At 47.3% G+C, this 20,468-nt stretch overlaps 2 long non-coding RNA genes across 2 annotated transcripts; both read left to right on the top strand.

The window, feature by feature from the left end:
* The first annotated feature begins 4,793 nt into the window (after positions 1 to 4,793).
* LOC128809753 (uncharacterized) lies at positions 4,794 to 5,470 on the top strand. Its single transcript, XR_008437837.1, has 3 exons — positions 4,794 to 4,823; positions 5,093 to 5,207; positions 5,379 to 5,470. It is a non-coding gene; the product is annotated as an uncharacterized LOC128809753 (long non-coding RNA).
* A 1,430-nt stretch (positions 5,471 to 6,900) lies between these two features.
* LOC128809754 (uncharacterized) lies at positions 6,901 to 20,433 on the top strand. The gene is made up of 3 exons (XR_008437838.1): positions 6,901 to 7,174; positions 17,777 to 17,925; positions 19,889 to 20,433. It is a non-coding gene; the product is annotated as an uncharacterized LOC128809754 (long non-coding RNA).
* Positions 20,434 to 20,468: the final 35 nt, after the last annotated feature.

Here is a 20,468-nt window from a genome sequence, read left to right as displayed (position 1 = left end):
CCTCGGAAGCTCTTAATGGGGCATTCACAAATCCTATTCCCCCATTGGCTCCTCCCATGGGAACTTCCCTTAGGGGAAATAGTCTTTCTGCCCTTTCTCCTCCTGAGCAGCACTCTTTTGTTTTCAATCGACTGTTGTAACGGCGGGATATTGGACTATCTGTTTCAGCTTTACCACAATTACAACCTTGAACTTTATTACCTTGCACACTATTCTGCCAATCACTGTTTGTTACTGATCCCGCTCTCTCTTCGATCTTTGTCTCACTTATGTGTCTTGGAGGGGTTAAGACAACATTCTGTGGAGGAGATTGATTAGCACCCGATATTAGGAGGTTTGGAGGGTAAGACAAAACATTAATACTGGAGTCAGGGCTTATAACCAGCTGACTTGAGGTTGTTAATGTACTTCCTACTGATGGTGTGCAGAGAATATGGGGAGGAATTTGAGAGGTTGAAGGCGTAGGTTGGACAGGTGGAGGTACTGGAGGAGCGGGTTGGGCAGGTGGAGGTATTGGAGGAACAGCAGGGGGAGAGGGTGGAAGATAATCTAAAGGGTCTCACCTTCTTATGGGCTCTTCCCTTGCGTCTTCCACGTCCTTAATGTCCTTGGACACTTTGTACGCTTTAGCTTTTTCCTCCAGGGTATTACTTTCTAACCAACAACTTGCATACTTAGTTTCTTCTTTACTCACACTTTCCCTCGAATTCACATGTTTGTTTACAGCTAAACACAACCACCTGTCCTTTGAACCATACCAAGGCCAGTAAACTGACCCTTCTTGAAGAGCTTCCTTTGGCCATACCTCGACCCAGTACTGTCTCATCTTTATTTTATCTAATTCCTTAAACTTCTCATCACTTTCCCATTTTTCAGTCACTTCTCCTAAAGGGCTACTGGGTGGAATTTCTTTCAGTTTACCCTTCTCAGTCCTTCCCCTACGGGAGTTCTTACTAGTACACAGCCCCATTTTATAAATGAACTGGACAACTAACTAACCTAGCAAACAATAACTCAAATGAGCCCATGAAAGGATCTACACTTATATGAAATAGGACAATTGAAATTACTCTTAACAAAGTAAACTGATAAAGCAATTGGAACCTTGATTGGTCAAAAATAAATTCTATCCAAAATATTGAATACAACAATCTAAAATAACGTAATTAACACCAGATTGAATAATCAAGTGATTGAAATCAAACAAAAAATTAATGTATTGGCATTTAATTAAGACCACTGAAATAAATAATTAAAATAAAATAATTGAATTAAAGTAAAAATGATCAGAATTAAATTAATTGGAATCACAAAATGAGAATTGTGTAATTGCAATAAAGAAACAGTTGGAGTAAAACAATTAAATTTCAATAAAATTATTGGAAATCCACAATCAGACTAGAATATGATCATTTAATTTTAAGTATTGTATCTAACAAAATAATGGAGTTCACAATTTTTTCGATTAAAACAATTGAATTAAATAATTAATCAATTGAAATAAAGCAATTGAAATAAAACAACTGGAATGAAACAATTGGAATGAAACAATTGGAGTAAAACAACCAGAATAAAACAACTGGAATAAAACAATTGGATTAACAATTTCTAATCCAGGTCAGGTTTAAATAAGAATATTTGAAAAACAAATAATTGAAATAGAATGAAATGATTAAAACAATTACATAAAATAATTGGTGAATTGAAGTAAAACAATTGAAATAAGATATTGAAAAAAAATTGAAATAAAACAATTGGAATAAAATAATTGAAATAACAACATTCAATCCAGTTCAGATTTAAATGAGAGTAATTGAAAATCAAATAATTGAAATAGAATGAAATAATTAGTAGATTTGAAGCAGAATGATTGAAATTAATAATTAAAATCACAATTGTACACAATTTTAAAATTAAAACAATTGAATAAAATAATTTGTCGCCCTGATTTTCAAGAGTTTTCTAAAGCCTTCTGAGTTTACATTCTTGTAGAGAACTTTCCCACACAACTTTCTGTAAACAACCTATTGTTTTGCATTCTTTCATAGAGGCGGAGAAATTTGATGCACAGGTAGTTTGTCCAGTGTCGTTGGAGAGGTGGCACGTTCACCCTCCAATCCATTGGCATCTTTTGAGAACTATAAAAGATTGGAGTCAGAGAAAATAAATTAGTCTCTTCATTGTGACCAAAGCTGTGGTGCGTCGTTTTTCCTTGTGTCATCTGATGACAATAATTAATAACTTGAAATTAAAAAATGGAATACAACAACTGAAATAAAACAATTGGAATAACAATTTCTAATCCAGTTCAGGTTTAAATAACTGAAAATCAAATCATTGAAATAAAATGAAATAATTAGTAGATTTGAAGCAGAATGACTGAAATTAAATAATTGGAATCACGATTGTCAACTTTAAATAAAATAATTAAATTGAATGATTGAAATTAAATAATGAAATTTGACAAAACTTTGTAGAGTAAAACAATCAAATAAAATAATTGATAAATTGTAATACAATTATTAAAATGTAGAATCAAAATAAAATGATACTATTAGAACACCAAATGAATCTAACAGAAACAATTAAATAAATCAATCTGAATAGATTACAATAAAAAGATCAAACTAAATATAACTAGTAATAATCCAAAATACCAAATTGGAATTCTTGTAATTGAGATTAATAAAATGAACAAAATTAATGAAATAATCAAAAAAAAACAATCTATAGAGACAAAAACTCGTAGAGGTAGGGCTTCTATCCCCTGTTGCTCTGTGCTAACTGTATATCATATCAGTGATTTTCACTGATCTGCTCCTACAAAGCCACTCCCATCTGTGTGGGACGAATGGTTTTGGGGGGGCGTAGCCATATATAGGAACCGATGTATTCCTACTGTTTTTCCAAGTTTATAAGATTGTGGTTTTAAAAGGGAAAACTTCTGCTGTGGCTCCACTAACATTCAAAACTTTACCAGGACCAATTTTTTCCAACTCTATATATAATACAGAATGTGTTGCACCCGCATTCACCAGACATTTCATTTTCCTCATCTTTTCCCCCAGTTCTCTTTTGACCAGAGCATTTTCTGGGGGGATGCCCTCCAGCCAGCCCTTGCATTGCTTCTTTGCCAGATGCAGCCCTGGACAGGACACAAGAGCAGGAACCCGCCCGTGGCTGCTTCCGCAAAAGCCTGAAGGTACCAGCAGCCATCCCCACCTGGGCTGGGCCTGCTGTCACTGCTCAGCCCAGCACCACGCTTGGAGCACTCCATGGAACATCCCGGGCTTCCCTGGCCTTTCTTCTCCTGCAGATGTTCCGGCAGTTCCTGCGCATTCAGCGTAGAAAGACCGGCAGCACAGCAGCTGCGGGCACAGCCGAGCCTGATTTGGGGCTGACCGAGCTCCAGGCAGAGCCCGATGGCAGCCCAGATTCAGCTGAGCGCTCAGAAGACGCTGAGACCTCAGAGACTGAAACCTGGGCAAAGGCTCTTCTCATGTCAATGTCTGAGGACGTGGCCATCACAAACAACGACAATGAAGAGACTCAGGGCATCACAACTACTGACACCAGCCCAGATTCACTGGAGCACTCAGAAGACTCTGAGGCTGCAATGAACGATCACAGGGCAAAGGCGGACATGGCAGTGACTGAGGATGTGGCCATCACAAACGCCAAAACCAGAGAGACTCAGGGCCTTGCAAATACTGACACCACGCCCACTCCCATTCTGAGTCAGGAACTCATATTCGACTATTTCAAGGAGCCTTGTGTTTCCTCTCACCAGCAGCAGCAGGTAAGCAGCCTGGGTCCACACCTGGAGGCCTCCCAGGATGGTGTGTCCCCTCAAGCCATGGTCTCTGGGCCCCCTCAGCCTTTGAGGCCAGCACAGTGTGGTGGGAACAGAAGCACTTCTTGGGGGAAGCTGGGGAAGTTGTTCCTTTGGACAGCGCTCCAAGTCTCCCCCATGCCTCTTCCAGGTGCCAGCCAAGGTGAAGAACATCCACCAGAGTCTCATGTCCCACGTCTCTGTGGATGCCAGGCTGCAAACGGACATTGTGAGGCTGGCAGAAGAACACCCTGCTGACGTGGTGCTGACCCTCCTGCGCTGTGCCCCAACGTGTGACAGGTACGGGGCCCATGAGCCTTCAGAGCTCAGGGCTCAGCAGCCTTTAGGGCCCGTGGCCCTGCACAGCCTGTCCAATGGTCTCTGCCAGACAGGCAGAGAGGCCCAGGACCCTCGGGCCCCTCTGTTTCCTGAGCCTGCTGCCAATGCTCCCCCCCTGCCCTTCAGGGCACCAGGTCTCTGTCACCTGGGCCCCCACAGCTGCACAGGGCATGGTGCTGTGACTGAGATGCCCCTGACACAGAGCTGCCATCCCACAGAGCTGCTGCAATGATGTGGAGAGCCATAGGCTCATCGGGACCAGCACTGGAGAAAGCGCTGCCAACACTGCTCTGTGTGATGGAGGACTGGCCTCTGCACAGAATGTGCACCTCCGATGGGGACAACAAGGACCTTTTTGCCCTGGCTGTGAGTTTCTGGGCCATTGCTCAGCCCCAGGTCGCCTCTCCAGCAGCTCTCCATCCTCTCCATGCCTCAGGCGCTGGGCTGAAACCTGGCCTAGGGGCAGGCTCAGGGGGCACCAGGCCCGCTGCTCCCCCTGCCTCTGCCCTTGGGCCCTGCCCCATGGACACCTCGGCACTGAGTGCTGCCGACTGCAGTGTGACCATGTGGTGGTGGCTATGGAGTGCAAGTGTGGCTGGGACATGATGCTGTGTGCTCACATCCAGCACTATGCCGTGGGTCTGCTGGCCAGGTGAGAACCCCTTCTGCTCACTGCCCCCAGCATTTGTGCTCTGTGCCCCACACAGTCCCTGTGGTCATGGGCCAGAGGGCCTCGTCAGCGAGGGACGGCCAAGGAGACTGGAAAAGGCTGGGAGAGGAGGGTGCCCAGAAGGGGCTGCCTCTCCAAGCGCTCACATCCCCTCCAGGGATGCTGGGGAAACACCAGAGCTCTGTGAGTCAGTGCTGGGAGAGCTTTGGTCTCCCCACCTCAGGGTCTTGATGCCTTTTTCCTCCTGCCAGGGAGATGTGCAATGTCTTGGTCCCCTTCTGTTCCTGCATCACGCTCCACTTGCTCCGGCAGCTCAGCAGGGAGGAGCTGTGCTGGGATCTGCCTGCCCTGGCATTCCTTGTGGAGGTGAGCCTGTTGGCCAGCGCTGCCTTGCTGAGCTGCCTCCCAGCTCTCTGCCCTCTCGTAGCCACAGCTGCCAGGACAGTGCCCATGCCCTGTGCTGCTGCCTGGGCCCAGCCCTGTGCGCTTCTGGGCTCCTGGTGGCCGGGTCCCCTGTCACTGCCCTGTGCCTTTCAGGTCCTCGAGTGCCTGGACACGACTAAATGTGGTGACAGCATGCTGGAGATTATGTCAAGGCACCTGCAGAGCGAGTGCAGGGAGCGGCGTCCCCTGGCTCTCAGAGGCCGCGTGGTGCTCTATTGTAAAATGTATGCGAACCCGGTGGGAAGAAATGATGTCCGACTCCATTTCAGAAGGCTGCATGATTTCTTTATTATACCTAAACTATAATACATTATTATACTATATAAAGGAAGTTACTAAAACTACATACCTACTTTTCTAACTACCATATCTAACTCACTAACTACTCGTGACCCTGTTCGCGACAGTCCAGACACAGATGGATTGGATTGGCCATCAGGCTCAAACAATCCTCACCAGAATCCAATCAAGCAATCACCCCAGTTGAACAATTCTCCAAACACATTCCACATAAGAAAAACAAGGAGCAGACATAGAAATTGTTTTCTCTATCTCTGTGCACCTCTATGAAAAATCCTGAGAGAGAGAGAGAAATATGCTTGCCACATATCACCCTTTTCTGTATAAATAAATTAAAAAGAAATAAAAACTGCATTTGCAATTCTTCTGCAGGGCCCTTGCAAAAGAGAGAGCAAACACATCTCAAGAGGTTCCCTTATCAATTTGCTAATTATCAATCAGAAGCCGAATCAGATGCCGATGTGGCATGTTCAAAGAGATCCTTTACCTGCCAAACACCTACTTCTAGCAAATCTCTAAAACAAAGCTTACAATATAAAAACCCAAATAACAATGAAAACAATGCTCAAGTTTCAAAGTCCAAACAGCTGAGTGTCAGGAGAAGGTGTCCATTGACTGGAGATGTTGATCTTGACATTCTTAAAAGTCCTTCTCAATCCTGAAACAGAGAACTGAAGAAAGTCCTGAAACAATTAAAAAACCATAGAAAACCACTAAATGTGACATCATATAATTATCAAACACCAGAACACTGAATGTTGTCTCAGAGACTGCAACAGCGGATAAAACCCAAATGAGCAGAGCTGGAAATCATCTCCGGATCATGATTTTCCAAACTCCCCTGATTTTGATGCAAATACATCTGGGTGATCGTCAACCATGCAAACGTACCTTTCCCGTGCGAAAAAAAACCATCACCAAATTCAAAAGAACTGAGAAAATTCCTGGAATGCTATGGCCAAAGCTCTTAAATCAACCACTTTTTCATGTTTTGTCTTTTCAACCATCTCTATTTAATTAATCTTACAACTAATTTTAATGATTTTGGTTTTTTTTTTTCAGAATCAGAATGCCCATCAGCAGCAGGTTTTAGGACCCTGCGGTGCTGGGCGGGACAGTGGACGCGGTCCGGGTGGGCGGAACAAGGATCCCAAACCCGGCCGTGGGGGGCACGGGGGCCCCAGGCCGGGAGGCTGGACCAAGGAGCCCAGACCCGGCTGGCAGGGTGGTGGCCCGAGCCCCGGCGGGCGGCCCAAGCCCGGCCAGTGGGACAGGCTCTTCATCTTCACAGCCCACCCCCACCATGCGGCCAGCGTCACGGCAACTCCTCCAGCATTTTGCCTTCCCCCCACACCACCCAGGTGCTGCTGAAGCCACAGCCTCTTGGGACGCCGCTGTTCCCGCCCCCCGAACGGGAGCGGGACGCACGGGCTGCCCCAGGACACAGCAGGGAAGGTGTGTTCCCCAGAGGAACCTTCAGATTCCACAGCATGATCAGGCTGGTGCACAGCCACGGGGGTGCACACCCCTGCGAGGAGCCAGGCTGTTGGTGCTCGCTGCTGTCGCTGTTCGCAGCGCCTGGTGACCCGGTAGAATCAGCGGGGAGGGGGGCGAGGCGGGTGTCACGGCCGATGCCGGTGACGGAGCTGGTGGGGGGAGGTCCTTGGCCGGCGCCGCGGGCATTGCCGCTGATGGATCGATTGCCGGCTGCGGCGCAGGGGGGCTGGTTTCCAAAGGCGGCGGGGGCAGAGCAAAGCTGTTATGAATAAATTTAAGGTTTAACCATTTGTTTGTATGTTTAACCATTTGTCTGTTTACTCTGCTGTTCGATTGTTTGTATGTTCAGTCATTTGTCTGCTTATTCCACAGTTTGGAAGTTCACTTGAGTGTATTCACTGATTCCACCCCTGTTCATATTTTCCCTACCTGATGTAATTGCCCCTATGCCCAGTTCACACTCCGGTTGTATTCCCCTAGTTTTGGTATGTTCCCCTGGTGTTAACCCCTTTATGCCTAGTAAGTTGAACCCTCTTTGTCCCCTTCATGGCGTCGGGTAGTTCAGCCGCTGCTCCCTGAGGCGACTTCCTGATTCCCAGGAGGCCTAGCGTATGCTGCATATTAATTGCCGGACCCCAGCAGAGGACTAAAACTGGACTCAGACCACAAACCAAAGTAGGGACTGCACAACAATCCACATCTACGGGACAGGAAAGTCTCAAAGTATCCGAGAAAGCCTTCAATACCCCTGGAGCCCGTCGCCATGACTGGAGAGAAGTCCGAACGGAGTAACCCCCTTAGACCAATGAGCCATAATTGAGTCTCTGGACGTATCCTCTGAGGGCAAAGACTCCGACCCTGCCGTAATCGACAGGATCGTCTATACCTCCTCTGGGACGTCGACTCACCTGGGAGTAGCGGTGGCCTCGCAAACGCCGTACCCCCGCCCCCTTAGGCTATCTTTTAATAAAGGCCTTATCAAGAAAGGAGCGCAAGGTCTCCTGGCCATTTATTATTTACTTCAATTGGGGGCTCGTCCGGGATAGACCACACCCACGAGGGCCCAGGAGGACTGGCCATCCACCTCGGACCTTCGGAGGACAGCTGTCCACATCTGGACGGCGAAGACAGCCTACGGGGAAAGTCGGTGACCGAGTGTGTGTGCAAGTGAGACGGGGGCCGGCAGCTTGGACCCCCATGGCAAGTGAGGACCCCTAGTACTGGGGTTCCGGACTCCCGCGAGGGGGCCGGCTGGGAACGGGGGAAGCAAAAGAGGCCTGATTTGGGCCCGGTGAAGCGAGTGAGACGCCTCCCTCAGGGGTTAGCTGATTAGCTTCCCCTGACTAAGTTGTGAGGTGGAGGGAGGGAGGACCCAGGCCCCGCTAAGACCTAGCCTCATGGGAGGTACGGGGAGGGAGTAGGGGCCAGAAAGGGCCCCCGAGATCTCCGCTAGGACCCGGCCTCTAGGTCAGGACCCAGGAATGCTGGAAGAGGATAGCGCTACCCTGTTGGGACCGGGCTCTGGGTTTCTGGGAAAGGGGGAGTTAAGGACTGGGGGAGGGATTAGCCTGCTAGGACTTCACTCCAAAACTTCCCCCCCCTAGGGGTTGGCCGTTGGAACCCAACCTGAAGGAGAAGGTGTGGGGAGGGACCCCTAGGTTTTATTTGAGTTGGTGTAGTTCCCCTGTCTTTTGGTGTGTGTTTTGTTTAGTTTGTTTCAACCCTATGGGCAGGTAGAAGAGTTTTTAAGTGGCGGTGGGTTGACCTGCAGACCCAGGCTAACCCGGGCGCTCGGGATCCTGGGGGAGTGTGAGTCGGGCGCAGTCCAACCCTCTGGGCAGGTAGAAGGGTTTTGAAAGTCGTGGTGTGTTGACCTGCAGACCTCAGGTTAGGGTCTAGGCACTTAGGCTCCTGGGGAAGTGTGTGTGTGAAGCGTGTTCCTTCGGGCAGGTGGAGGACAGAGCATTAGGGTGTTGACCTGCAGGCCCCAGACTAACCCAGGCACTCAGGACCCTGGGGAAGTGTGAGTCGAGTGCAGTAAGGATTGAGGGGGACTGCAGTTTTGTTTTGTTTTGGTGGATTCTTAATTGGTCTCAGGAGGTAGAAGTTTGTTTTGAGTGAATCAGTTGTTGAGAAAGAGGTAAGTTTTAGTCTAATTTGTGTTGTCCGTCAGTTGTTTTGTGTTTGGGTAGGGCACGTTAAGAGTTTTTTTTGTAATACCCTCAGGATGGGTCAATGTACTAGCAAAAGGAGCTCCCGTGGTAGAAAGGCCAAGAGAGTTAAGAACATTCCCCCGAACAGCCCCCTCGGGAGAAGGTTAGATGACTGGGCAATGAATAAGGCAACCCGGGATTTAGATAAGATTAAGATGATCTATCTTTGTATGGAAGTATGGCCAAAGCTAGATACTGAATGGCCGTGGTTCGGGTCAGAGGACGCCTGGATGTGTGCTCAATTAATGCAGAGTTTACGTAGTCAACCCGAGCCAGAGGAAGAACAACTGGTATACGCTGCCTGTTGGGGGTAGGAAAAGTCTGGAAGGAAGTCTGTTAAGATCTGCAAGTTAAAAGAATGCAAGGAGGAGCCAGACAGAGAACAGAAAGAAAAGAGTAAACCATGGGATTCCCTAGATCACCTGCCTCCTCCTCTTCATCCTATAGGTTCCCCAGAACCCTTACCGCCACTACCAAATCCTATTCCATTACCCCCTCCACCAAACTTTACTCCTATACCTCTTCCCCCTCCTCCAACCCTCCTTCCCTTACCTTCTTCTTCACCTGACCCTCAAACCTCTCTGTCCCAAACTACCAGTTCTTTGTCTGCTTCATCACCCTTAACAACTTCCCCCGCTCCTCAAACTCCCCTTCCACAACCTCTTGTCCCAGTACTTCCCCCTCCTTCTCAGGTGTCTTCTCCCTTGTCTCCACCACTTACTACCCCGTCATCGTCCATAATTCCTTTAACCCCTCTTCAGTCATCCCTACAGACCCCTGTCTCTACTGCCCCCAGTAACCCGCCTCAAGCCTCCCAGCGCCAGGTTCCCATCCCTGCCCCATCTCAACTCCCTGACTCCCTCTCTACCCCTACTTCTTCCCCATATACCCTGAGTTCTTTAGTTTATTCTGAACACCCGTTAGCAAAAATTGCTACCCCTATGTTCATGTCTCCTTCACTAAAGGTGGTCCCTAAGCCCCCTCGTCAGTGGGGAGAACCCCGGCCCTCAATAGATAATTCCATTGAAGCTGAGGATTTGCAACCTCCCCAACCCCACAATGAGACCCCACGGGAGAGATTAGATGAGGGTCCATATTGTAATACAAGATCCCGAGCTATGCGGGCAGATCGGTTATTCCCCTTAAGACAGGTACCTATGGGGGGAGTTTTTGGTGGGGTAGGACACGTAAACGCACCCCTTACCTCCTCAAAGGTAAGAGGCTTTAAGAAAGAAATGGGTAATCTAGTAGAGGACCTAGTAGGGGTATCGCAACAACTTGACCAGTTTCTTGGCCCTCATATTTATACTTGGGGGGAGCTCACCTCCATTTTAAAGATATTATTTAGTCCTGAGGAAGTAAAGTTGGTTCGAGCTGCTGCCATAAAAATTTGGGACAGGGAAAATCAAACTGGGGTTCCTGCAGACCGTAAGTTACCTGTAGAAGATCCAAGTTGGAACCCCAACCAGGCACAAGATAGGAGGAATATGGAGGAGTACCAGACTCTGATAATCAGAGGGATAAGAGAGGCAGTCCCCAAAGGAACCAACTCTAAGCTGGCGTTTGTTGTCAGGAGAAGGATAAGACCCCCGCTGCTTGGTTGGGCTGGTTGAAAAAAACTTTCAGCAATACTCCAATATAGATCCGGAGAGCCAAGAGGGCCAAGTCTTGCTAAAGGTTCAGTTTGTATCCAAGGCATGGCCAGACATTAGGAGGAAGCTAGAGAGGCTGGAAGATTGGCAGGAAAAAGGAATCAATTATTTGCTAAGAGAGGCTTTAAGAGTGTACTTGCGCAGAGAAGAAGAGAAAGCCAAGAGCAAAGCACGAATGATGATTGCAGTGGCAAGAGAAAGTGTAGGGGTAGGGAAAGAAATAGCTGAAGGGAAGGAGAATTCCAATCCACCTAGTGGGAGAGCACCCTTTAATAAAGCTCCTGTAGCAGCTTGGTGAGTGAGGCCCAGGTGGCCTGAGGATTTCAAATGTTATTATTGTGGAGAGGTAGGACATTTTAAGAGAGATTGTCAGAAGGCCTCTTGAGATGAAGCCATCATGAGAGAGCAGGAGGCCCTTGAAAGAATATTAAGAGGGCAGGACTAGGGGTGTCAGGGGCTCTGTGTGTTGGGGGACCTCATGTACCATTTTATTGAGCCCTTGCTAACTTTAGAAGTAGGTCCCTACTTTCAAGAGTTTGAATTTTTAGTTGATACTGGAGCAGATCGTTCTAGTATTAATCAAGTTCCACTGGGAGTAACAATGGGAGGTAGGACTTGTGAAATTGTGGAGGCAGAGGGCAGACCCTTTCCAGCGCCAGTTTTGGAAAAAATACTAATAAAAGGAAATTCCTGGGCTGGTCAGGTAGACTTGGTTTACCTCCCTGATTTAGATACTAATTTGTTAGGCAGAAACCTCCAGGTGCAGTTAGGGATAAGAACAATTCCTCAAGGGGGAAGGATGGTGGTTAAAATGCTGAGGTTGACTGAAATAGATTTAGGGGAAATAAGTCAAGAGGTTTGGGCTGGAAAGGGAAAATATGGGCAGATATTCCCCCTTTAAAGGTACAGGTGACAGAGGGACCTCCTATAACAGGTCAAACAATATCCATTGTCTTTAGAGAACAGAAGGGCTTTAGAGCCCATTGTTCAATCTCTGCTAAGCAAAGGTATTCTGGAACAGTGTATGTCACCGCATAATACCCCGATTTTGGCAATCCGGAAGGCTGAAGGGAAATATCGCTTAGTACAAGACCTCAGAGAGGTCAACAAAAGAACAATAGCGAGACACCCTACTGTAGCAGATCCCTATACCCTTCTAAGCAAAATCCCTCATCATCACGCATGGTTCACAACCATAGATTTGAAGGATGCGTTCTGGGCCTGTCCATTAGCTCCGGAATGTCGGGACTGGTTTGCCTTTCAGTGGGAAAACCTTGAGGGGAATAGAAGGATGCAGCTAAGGTGGACCCGGTTGCCCCAGGGCTTTTGTGAGTCTCCTAACCTGTTTGGGCAAGCTCTAGAAAAAGTATTGGAGGCCTTCACCCCCGAGGAAGGAGTACAGATACTCCAGTATGTAGATGATCTCTTAATTTCAGGGAAGGACCAGGAGCTAGTTCAGAGAACCAGCATCAAATTACTAAACTATTTAGGGACAATCGGACTAAAAGTATCAAAAGACAAATTACAGTTTGTGGAACCTCAGGTAATATACCTGGGACACATGATTGGACATGGGTACAAAAAGTTGAATCCTGAGAGGATCTCAGGGATTGTATCAATTCCAGCCCCAAAAACAAAAAGAGACATTAGGAAATTATTAGGTTTATTTGACTATTGTAAATTATGGTTGGAAAATTACACCCAGAACGTCAAATTTCTATATGAAACGCTGGTTCTTCCAGACCCAATAGAATGGACAAGAGAAGATGATGAGAGGTTAGAGAGACTCAAGGGAGCACTTATCTCGGCACCAGTCCTGGGGTTGCCAGATTTAAAGAAGGAATTCCATCTATTCGTTAATGCAGAAGAAGGGGTAGCACACGGAGTTTTAACTCAAGAATGGGCCAGTCACAAGAAGCCTATCGCGTATCTATCAAAACTCCTAGATCCCGTAGCCAGAGGATGGCCAACGTGCCTCCAGGCAACAGCAGCAACAGCTTTTATAGTTGAGGAGGCTCAAAAATTGACATTTCAAGGAAAAATCAGAGTATATACCCGGCATGACATTAAGGGCATTCTTAGTCAGGGGGCACACAAGTGGCTCTCCGATGCCCAAGTACTAAAGTATGAAATTATGTTGATGAGTTCAGACCACCTGGAATCAGTCACAACCAGATTAGTAAATCCAGCCCAATTTTTATCTGGAGGACCAGCCCCTGGTTTGATGGGAATTGATGCTCCGTGCACAAGATGCACAAGTGACACCGGCCACTTTGCCAAACTTTGCTCTTCAAATCCCACATTTTCCAGCTGGACTGCAGTAAAGGAGCTGCATGGCTGGAACAGGGTAGGATTCTGCAGAGAGGTGTGGTAGGAGCACCAGGGAAGATGTGGGGATGCAGGGCAAGAGGTAAGATGGGCTGGTTCCGGTTAGGCTGGTGCTCCAAAGTGCATCCAGCTGAAATTCCCAGGCTGCTCTTGGCCAGTACAAGGGCAGGGATAGAAATCAGGGACCAGCCCTGAGGCTGCTGGGCTTGTCTAGGCTGGGCAGCCCAGCTGCAAGAGATGATGGAAAGGAGACAGGAGAAAGCTCTATGGGACTTGCCAGCAGGTGAGACAACAGAGAGGGACTGAATATTCACTTTCTCTTGCAGTACAAGTTCCCTGGAAGTGTCCCAGGCCAGGCTGGAGCACCACGGGGTGGTGATGGAAAGTGTCCCTGCCCATGGCAGCGGAGCTGAGATGAGATTTAAAGTCCCTTCCAACCCAACCCATTCCACAATTTTATGATCACAGAGATTCCACCAGGCAGCCCCAAGAGCTCCCCCACATTCCTACAACTCCTGCCAGGTCACCAAGGAACAAATTTTTCCACTCCAGGGAAAGTGAGTGAGAATGAAGCCTTGCCCTGCTGCATTACACTCCACAGAGCCCAGAAGTTGGCAGTGAGGATTATTTCCAGAAGGATGGGATAAAATCCACCACACAGAGCACAAAACTCCTGAAATGAGCTGAACCCAAAGGCAAAGCCAGCTCAAAGGCATCAAACTGCTCAACTTTAAAAGAGCATTAGGAAAAGAGATGAAAACAAGACTGTCTCATCAGTTAAATTAAGAACCTGCCACAGAAGTGCCTGTCAAAACTATAAACATGATGAAAAGCCCTATAAAGTAGCAGAGGCTGTGGAAGAGCAACAAGCAGCTCCAGCCAGCTGCTTGCTCCAGATCATTCCACACCAGGCACGTGCAGCTAGAGCTCTGGAGAGCTCCAACCACCTGGAAAGGTTGTTGAGGAGGAGCCTGCCTTGTTTTCCAGCCTTTGGGGAACAAACAGAATTGCCATTACTGCCTTCTATTCCTGCTCTGCTCTGTGCTGATGGCTGGGCTCCACAGCTCCAAGAGCTCTATAAACAGCCTGCTCAGAGCAGCACTGATCAAAGAGCACTTAAAAGCAGAGTCATTGCTCTGGGAGCTCAGGCTCATTCATCAATACCCCGAGGCTGTTTTGAACAGCCCAATAATAGCCCCTTCCACCACTGCTGGGAGCAGATGACTACTTCCTACAGGAGAAATCCTTGCTTCCAAAGGGTTGTCAGTGTTGTAGGCACACAGCTAAAAGCTGAGAGAATCTAGGAACATGGAGCTGCAGATATTGGCTGGATTCTGGGAGGGTTTGGTTCCTGATCGCTCCATATAATTCCTCCTCTGGTTCCTCTCTACAGCTACACCAAAGGAGGATGTAGCCAGGTGGGGTCAAGTCTCTCCTCCCAAGCGACAAGAGGAAACAGCCTCAAAATGCATCAGGGGACATTGAAATCGGGTATTAGGGAAAAAAATTCTTCATGGAAAGGGCTGTCACCCTTGGCAAAGGCTGCCCAGGAATCCCCATCCCTAGAGGGATTTAAAAGCCACGTGGATGTGGCACCTAGGGACATGGGCTGGTGGTGGCCTTGGCACTGCTGGGTTTAAGTTGGACTCAATGATCTTCTCCAGCACCACCGATCCTGTGCTCCAGAGCAGTTAAAGCAAGGAAGGGGAACAATTTGCCCTCCACACGCACATCTGAGGTGCGCGTGGCTTGGTTCCCAAAGGCCTGGCACAGACAGATGTTTGTTACAGCCTTACTCCTGCCATCCCTTACTCAAATAAAACCCTCAATGCTGTTAACATCCATCGCAGCCCAAAAAACAAGAGCACCCAGAAGTTTCGTTGAACTGAGGCTAAAATAATTCCAGTTTGCTGGAACTGTTCAATGACTGCTGTCCTGCCCTAAAAAAACAAGACAAAAATCCTTTGGAAAGAGAAGTGCCCATAAGAGGATCAGTTATCCACTAGAGAGTGCAGGGAAAAGCCAAGGAATTAATCCAAGCCACACAGCACAGTTAAACACCTCAAACTGACTCTACTTCACAGTGTAAGATCCATGGAGATGCTACCCCTCTATTAAATTCGATTCCAATTAATTTTAATTTAACAGAGATCTACCCTGGGGATTACATCCCTCCACAGGTACGGGATTAAGAGGGGTTTGGGAAAGGGGGATGTGCTCCCACACAAAAAAGCGTTTCCTTTCACAGGGACAGACTATCAAGATGAAAATTGATTACTTTAATGCCAGTGAGATTTGACTGTCTTTTTGATTCACAGAGGCACCCAGTGCCTGGGACAGCAGGGACCATCACCTAAAATAAAACAGACACAACCACCAAACCCAAGATTTGAGACAGTTACAAGGTCTGTCAGGCTCCTTCCCTACTGTTTCTGGGATAGATATCCCTGCCAACTGTCCATGATACTTTTCAGGGTGAGCAGGGTGGAAAAGCTGCCTGTTCCTTAAGAGGGGATGCTCTCACACTCTCCCCATATGGACAGGATTAGTGAGAGCAGAGGAGAAGTGGGAAGGTGGGAAGAGGAGCAAATCCAGGTATCCTTGAGCAACAGCTCTATCATTCCCAGGTTTTTGTTATTCCTCAAGTTCTTTTGGTCTTACTGATACCTAGCTAGGCAACATCTTGTTACTTTAGAAAGGGCTAAAAATACTTCTGCAGAGATAAAACAGAAAAAAAAAAAACCTTAAATGAAGCCTCTTCTAATTTATTGTGTGTCTGTTTTCATTCCTTCTTGGATTCAAGAGCAGATAGGGCTGGGCAGTACAGCTGTCAAATACCTCCTTTAAAACAGAGTTAAGAAAGGAGATCTTGATCCTAAAAAGAATGAAAGCTTCATCTAGCCAAGAAAAAAATGGCAGGAGAGAGAAAACAGAAGGTTCTGTCAAAGGCAGCAGCTATGGCAACAATCGCAAACATGGAGAAGGAAAGACATCCTAAGCTCCTTGCTCTTGCAAAGGCAAGAGTTGATCCTGTTGTTGATCCAGACTCTGGCTTTCTGAAAGCTCAAGTATTCCTTTTGTAGCTCTTTCAGGAGATTTTTATGTGAAGGGGTCCCTGCACTCTCAGCAGAGCTAAGGGCCCTGCTAACCCTCTGCTTGCCAGCAGCCACCTTCAGCCCCACAGCTGCCAAAGAGGGGCCAGAGCAGCTCTTGGGCCCCTCAGACCTGCAGAGCCTTCCCTTAACATCCTCTCTTTGGGGCTGGCTGTGATTTCCCATTGCAAACACAAGCTCTTCCAGCACTCTCAGTGTTGGGTGGTAGGACAGAGCTGACCCATGCTGCAGGCTCACCTTCCACCACTCAAAGCTACTGTCCTGCAACCATCTCCAACCTGGAGGCATGGCAGACATTGGAGGATCTTCCCTCCTAAGGCTGCATCCTTATGGAAAAGAGTGATGAAAAGCCTGGGAAAAGAGTCTGGGATTCCCCACCCTCCATCCTCTTCCCTCTTCTCTGCTTGCTGCTAGCCAGGACTGCAGGGCCCTGCCAGCCACACATTCCCAAGCCCTGGGGCAGGAGGGAGGAGGATGAGGAGCAGGGCACAAAGATGAAGTTAGGCAAGGCAGCCGAGCTGTGCAGTTGCTGTGGAAGGAGCTGAATTGCACCTCACAGCAGTAGCCAGGACTTTGATCTGCTCAAGCTTTCCTTGCTTCATGCTCAGCATCCCTATATTCCAAAAGCAGTCTTCCAGCAAGGAAAACAGGGAGGGAAATAAAATGAGAGCCTTGTCTCACCTTTCCATGGCACAGGACAAGGAGGAATCACCTCACACTGCCAGAGGGCAGGGTTAGATGAGATATTGGGAAGAACTCCTCCTCTATGAGGGTGCTGAGGCCCTGGCACAGGGTGCCCAGAGCAGCTGTGGCTGCCCTGGATCCCTGGAAGTGTCCAAGGCCAGGTTGGACAGGGCTTGGAGCAACCTGGGACACTGGAAGGTGTCCCTGCCCATGGCAGGGGGTTGGGAATGAGATGAGTTTTAAGGTCCCTTTCAACTCAAAGCATTCTGTGATTCTTTGCTTCTCCAAATTCCAGCAAACAGCTGCACTTTTATGTACACAGAAAAGCACACGCACGTCAAAGACGCCGTTTTTCCCCACTCCAGGAGATGCAGCAGGAGCATGAAGTACATCAGCACATTATTTAAGTACACTGATTCCATTAAACAGAGCCATTTGTTTTCATCTTCGCTGCAAACACATCTGCCTAAGTGCTCCAGCTCTCCAGTTTCACAGGGCACACACGGAGTTTGAAGCATTATTCCTGGGGATTGTGTGCACTTGGAAGAAAGGCAGAGAGATACAGCAGTTGTTAAGGGAAAAAAAAGGGTAGTCAAGCCTTTACTAGTCTGACAGTTCCTAAAATAATGTTGCTTCCGTGAAGAATGAACGTGCTTATCTCTGATCTACAGAACCTGACTAAAAGGTTGCTTTTCCCTTGCCAGAAGAGCATCCTTAGAAGTTCCTGAATGCCTGAGCAGAACTGCTGGACCCTGCCAGAGGACTTCATGGTATAAGAAGGCTGCAGAAAGCCACCTCCTCACACATGACAAGACCCCTTACATAATTTAGAGGATATACATTAAAAAAAAAAGTGAGTTTCGAGTATTCAGCACTGTATGTGGCCATCTCATTATTTCATGGAAAAGCACACGCACTAAAATCTTGAACTCTGAAGAGTGTTCCTTCCTCCTCCTTCTTGGTTGCTTCTAATGAATATTTTGAACAAAACCCAGCTTCTACCTGCAATTTGTAACTCCCTGAAAACCACCATTGTTAGGTGGTTAGCATGAATTGTGTGCATGGAGCTCTGAAAAGCACAGCAGTTTGCTGCCTATTGGAGAGCTCAAGGATTTATGAGTAGTTACAGAGGGAAAAAATCCCCTATGCAAATCATTGTATTTATGTGGTAAACATCATTACACCAACTTTAAAAGCACACATTTCCCACAAGGCAAAGTTAAACTTCTGTAATTATCTCATAATTAAGCCTTTACTTACAAGTCAGCCTAAACTTTTACTTACAAGTGAACCTAAACCCTTTATCTTCAAATGCCAAAGTGGCAGCACAGCTGTGACCATCCCTGCACAGCCACGGGCAAGGCAGGGGCTGTGATTCCCTCTTTACAGACCCAACAACCTCCCAGCCCAAATCTGGGTGTCTGGAAGCTCATCTGCTCTCTGTGCCTGTGCTGGCTGGCTTCTTGCTGGATCACCTCTGCACAGGAGCCTTGCCTGAGAAAAGAATTCAGCCCTTCATTTGCTAAACAAAGTTGTAAGGTAAAAAAAAAACCCAGATCTTCAAAGTTTCAGCACAAAGAATGCAATTCTCAGAACATAAAACAGCAGGTGGGGCTGGCTTTGTGCTTCCCCTTCCAGTAGCTGATGGAAAACAGGAAAACTCAGCATCTTTTGCATTGTGCACCATCCCTGTACAGCCCCCACACTACTGAAGGATTACAAGTATGCAAGCATTTAGAAGAGAGAAAATTAGTATTAATGTAGCCTAATTTTAACAGAATACTTCCTGAAACAAGCAACTCCTCCTGATTCCAAAGGACATTATCACTTTCCACAGCACTTTCCTGAATCAGGGCCTACAAACAAGGCTGCAGAAGGGAGATTATATTTTGGCAATGGTTTGTTTTGTTCAGCTTCAGCTGTCAACTAACTGGCATGGAGCAGAGCAATCCGAGAGCACAGCTTTCCTTCCCAGGTAACCATATTCCCTCTCCTAAGCATCCCTTTGCTACATCTGCAAGGCAAGTCACAAATTTCTCCTGGCAGCCAGTCACTGGATGAGCCAGGACATTCTCCGTTTCCTGCCAGCACAAAGAGGCACGTGCTGCTGTACAGCCAGAGGAAAAAAGGCTTTCAGAAGTCTCACCCCAGGCTCTCAGCACACAGCACTGAGGTCACATCTAGCTGTGTGTCAGGCAGCCTCAGTAATTCCCAGCTCTACTGCAAAGGGACATCTCAGCCCCAGAAAAGCCCTCTCATCTTGGGGAAGAAAGGCACAGGCAGTGCAGATGGATGCTGTGTGCTAGAGACGAGTCATGCAGCAGATCCTCCTCAAGTCTGTGCTGCACAACACAGGCAGCTCTTGGAGGGAAGGACTCCAAAAATCCTGAGCCCAAGCTTGAAGTTTTGTATTTAAGAATGTGACAGCAAGGAAGAGGAAATTCTGAGAGCAATTTCTCAGCTGGACCAGGGAGTTTTCAAATCCATTAGACAACCTCAGATGCTTTCTGTTCTTTAACCTTTAGCCTCTTTTACAAGCTGGAAAGGTCACATCTCAAATGAGGCAGAACAGTGTGAATCCAGGAGCCTCTCCACTACACAGCCAGCCGAGGAGGAACAGATTATTGGAATACTCTGTCTATTCCAGAAGAAAACACTGGTAGATCAGCTTCCAAACATGTCCGTAAATCTGTAGCTTACATTTTAATCTCAGTAAAAGACTCTATACTACCAGGAAAAGAAAAATGATAGGCTTTGGATTATGCAAATCGTGGCTTCTAACCATTTATATTGTATATTCCTCCCTTTTTCTTCAGGATTGCCTGGAAAATCATAAGATGCAGTGGCAGAGAAGATTTCAGCCCAACTGGAAAACAGAGGCTCACCTGTAACTTTGGCCACTCACTATTAATTATCAGCTCCACAACTTCTCCAAGGAGCTTTTCCAATACCTGGGCCTTAGGCAAGCCTCGTGTTGGGTGAGGACACCATGCCAGGGAACCACTGAGCAGCACAAGGGCAGAGCTCCAGGGGGATTGGAAGCTGCTGTCTCCAGAAGCAGCAAGGCAGGAGCTAATTAAAACCCTGTGTGGGAGCCTGCATGAGGTGTATGAGAGCACTGGGCACAACAGGCTTTGGATGTGTGCCCACATGCAGAAACACTCTATTTAAAGCAGCAGCACTTTGGGGAAGCGAGGCAGCATTCAATTCCTCCTCTAAAAAAACCCTCCCTCCCTCAGCATTCGATAAGGAGTGGCCATGGGTTTCCAGTGTTCTTGTCTGACTTAAAGGACTCTTAGATTTCAGAGGTCACAGACCCATCAGGGCACAAGAAACAGAAACAAATAAAACCCATTTATCCTTTAGTCCACATCTAAAGACAAAAAGAAAAAAAAA

This window comes from Vidua macroura, chromosome 7 (genome assembly GCF_024509145.1).
Source record: "Vidua macroura isolate BioBank_ID:100142 chromosome 7, ASM2450914v1, whole genome shotgun sequence".
NCBI classification, from domain to species: Eukaryota; Metazoa; Chordata; class Aves; order Passeriformes; family Viduidae; genus Vidua; species Vidua macroura.
The sequence above is the reverse complement of the archived record's forward strand: the minus strand, read 5'-3'. Positions and strand labels throughout refer to the sequence as shown.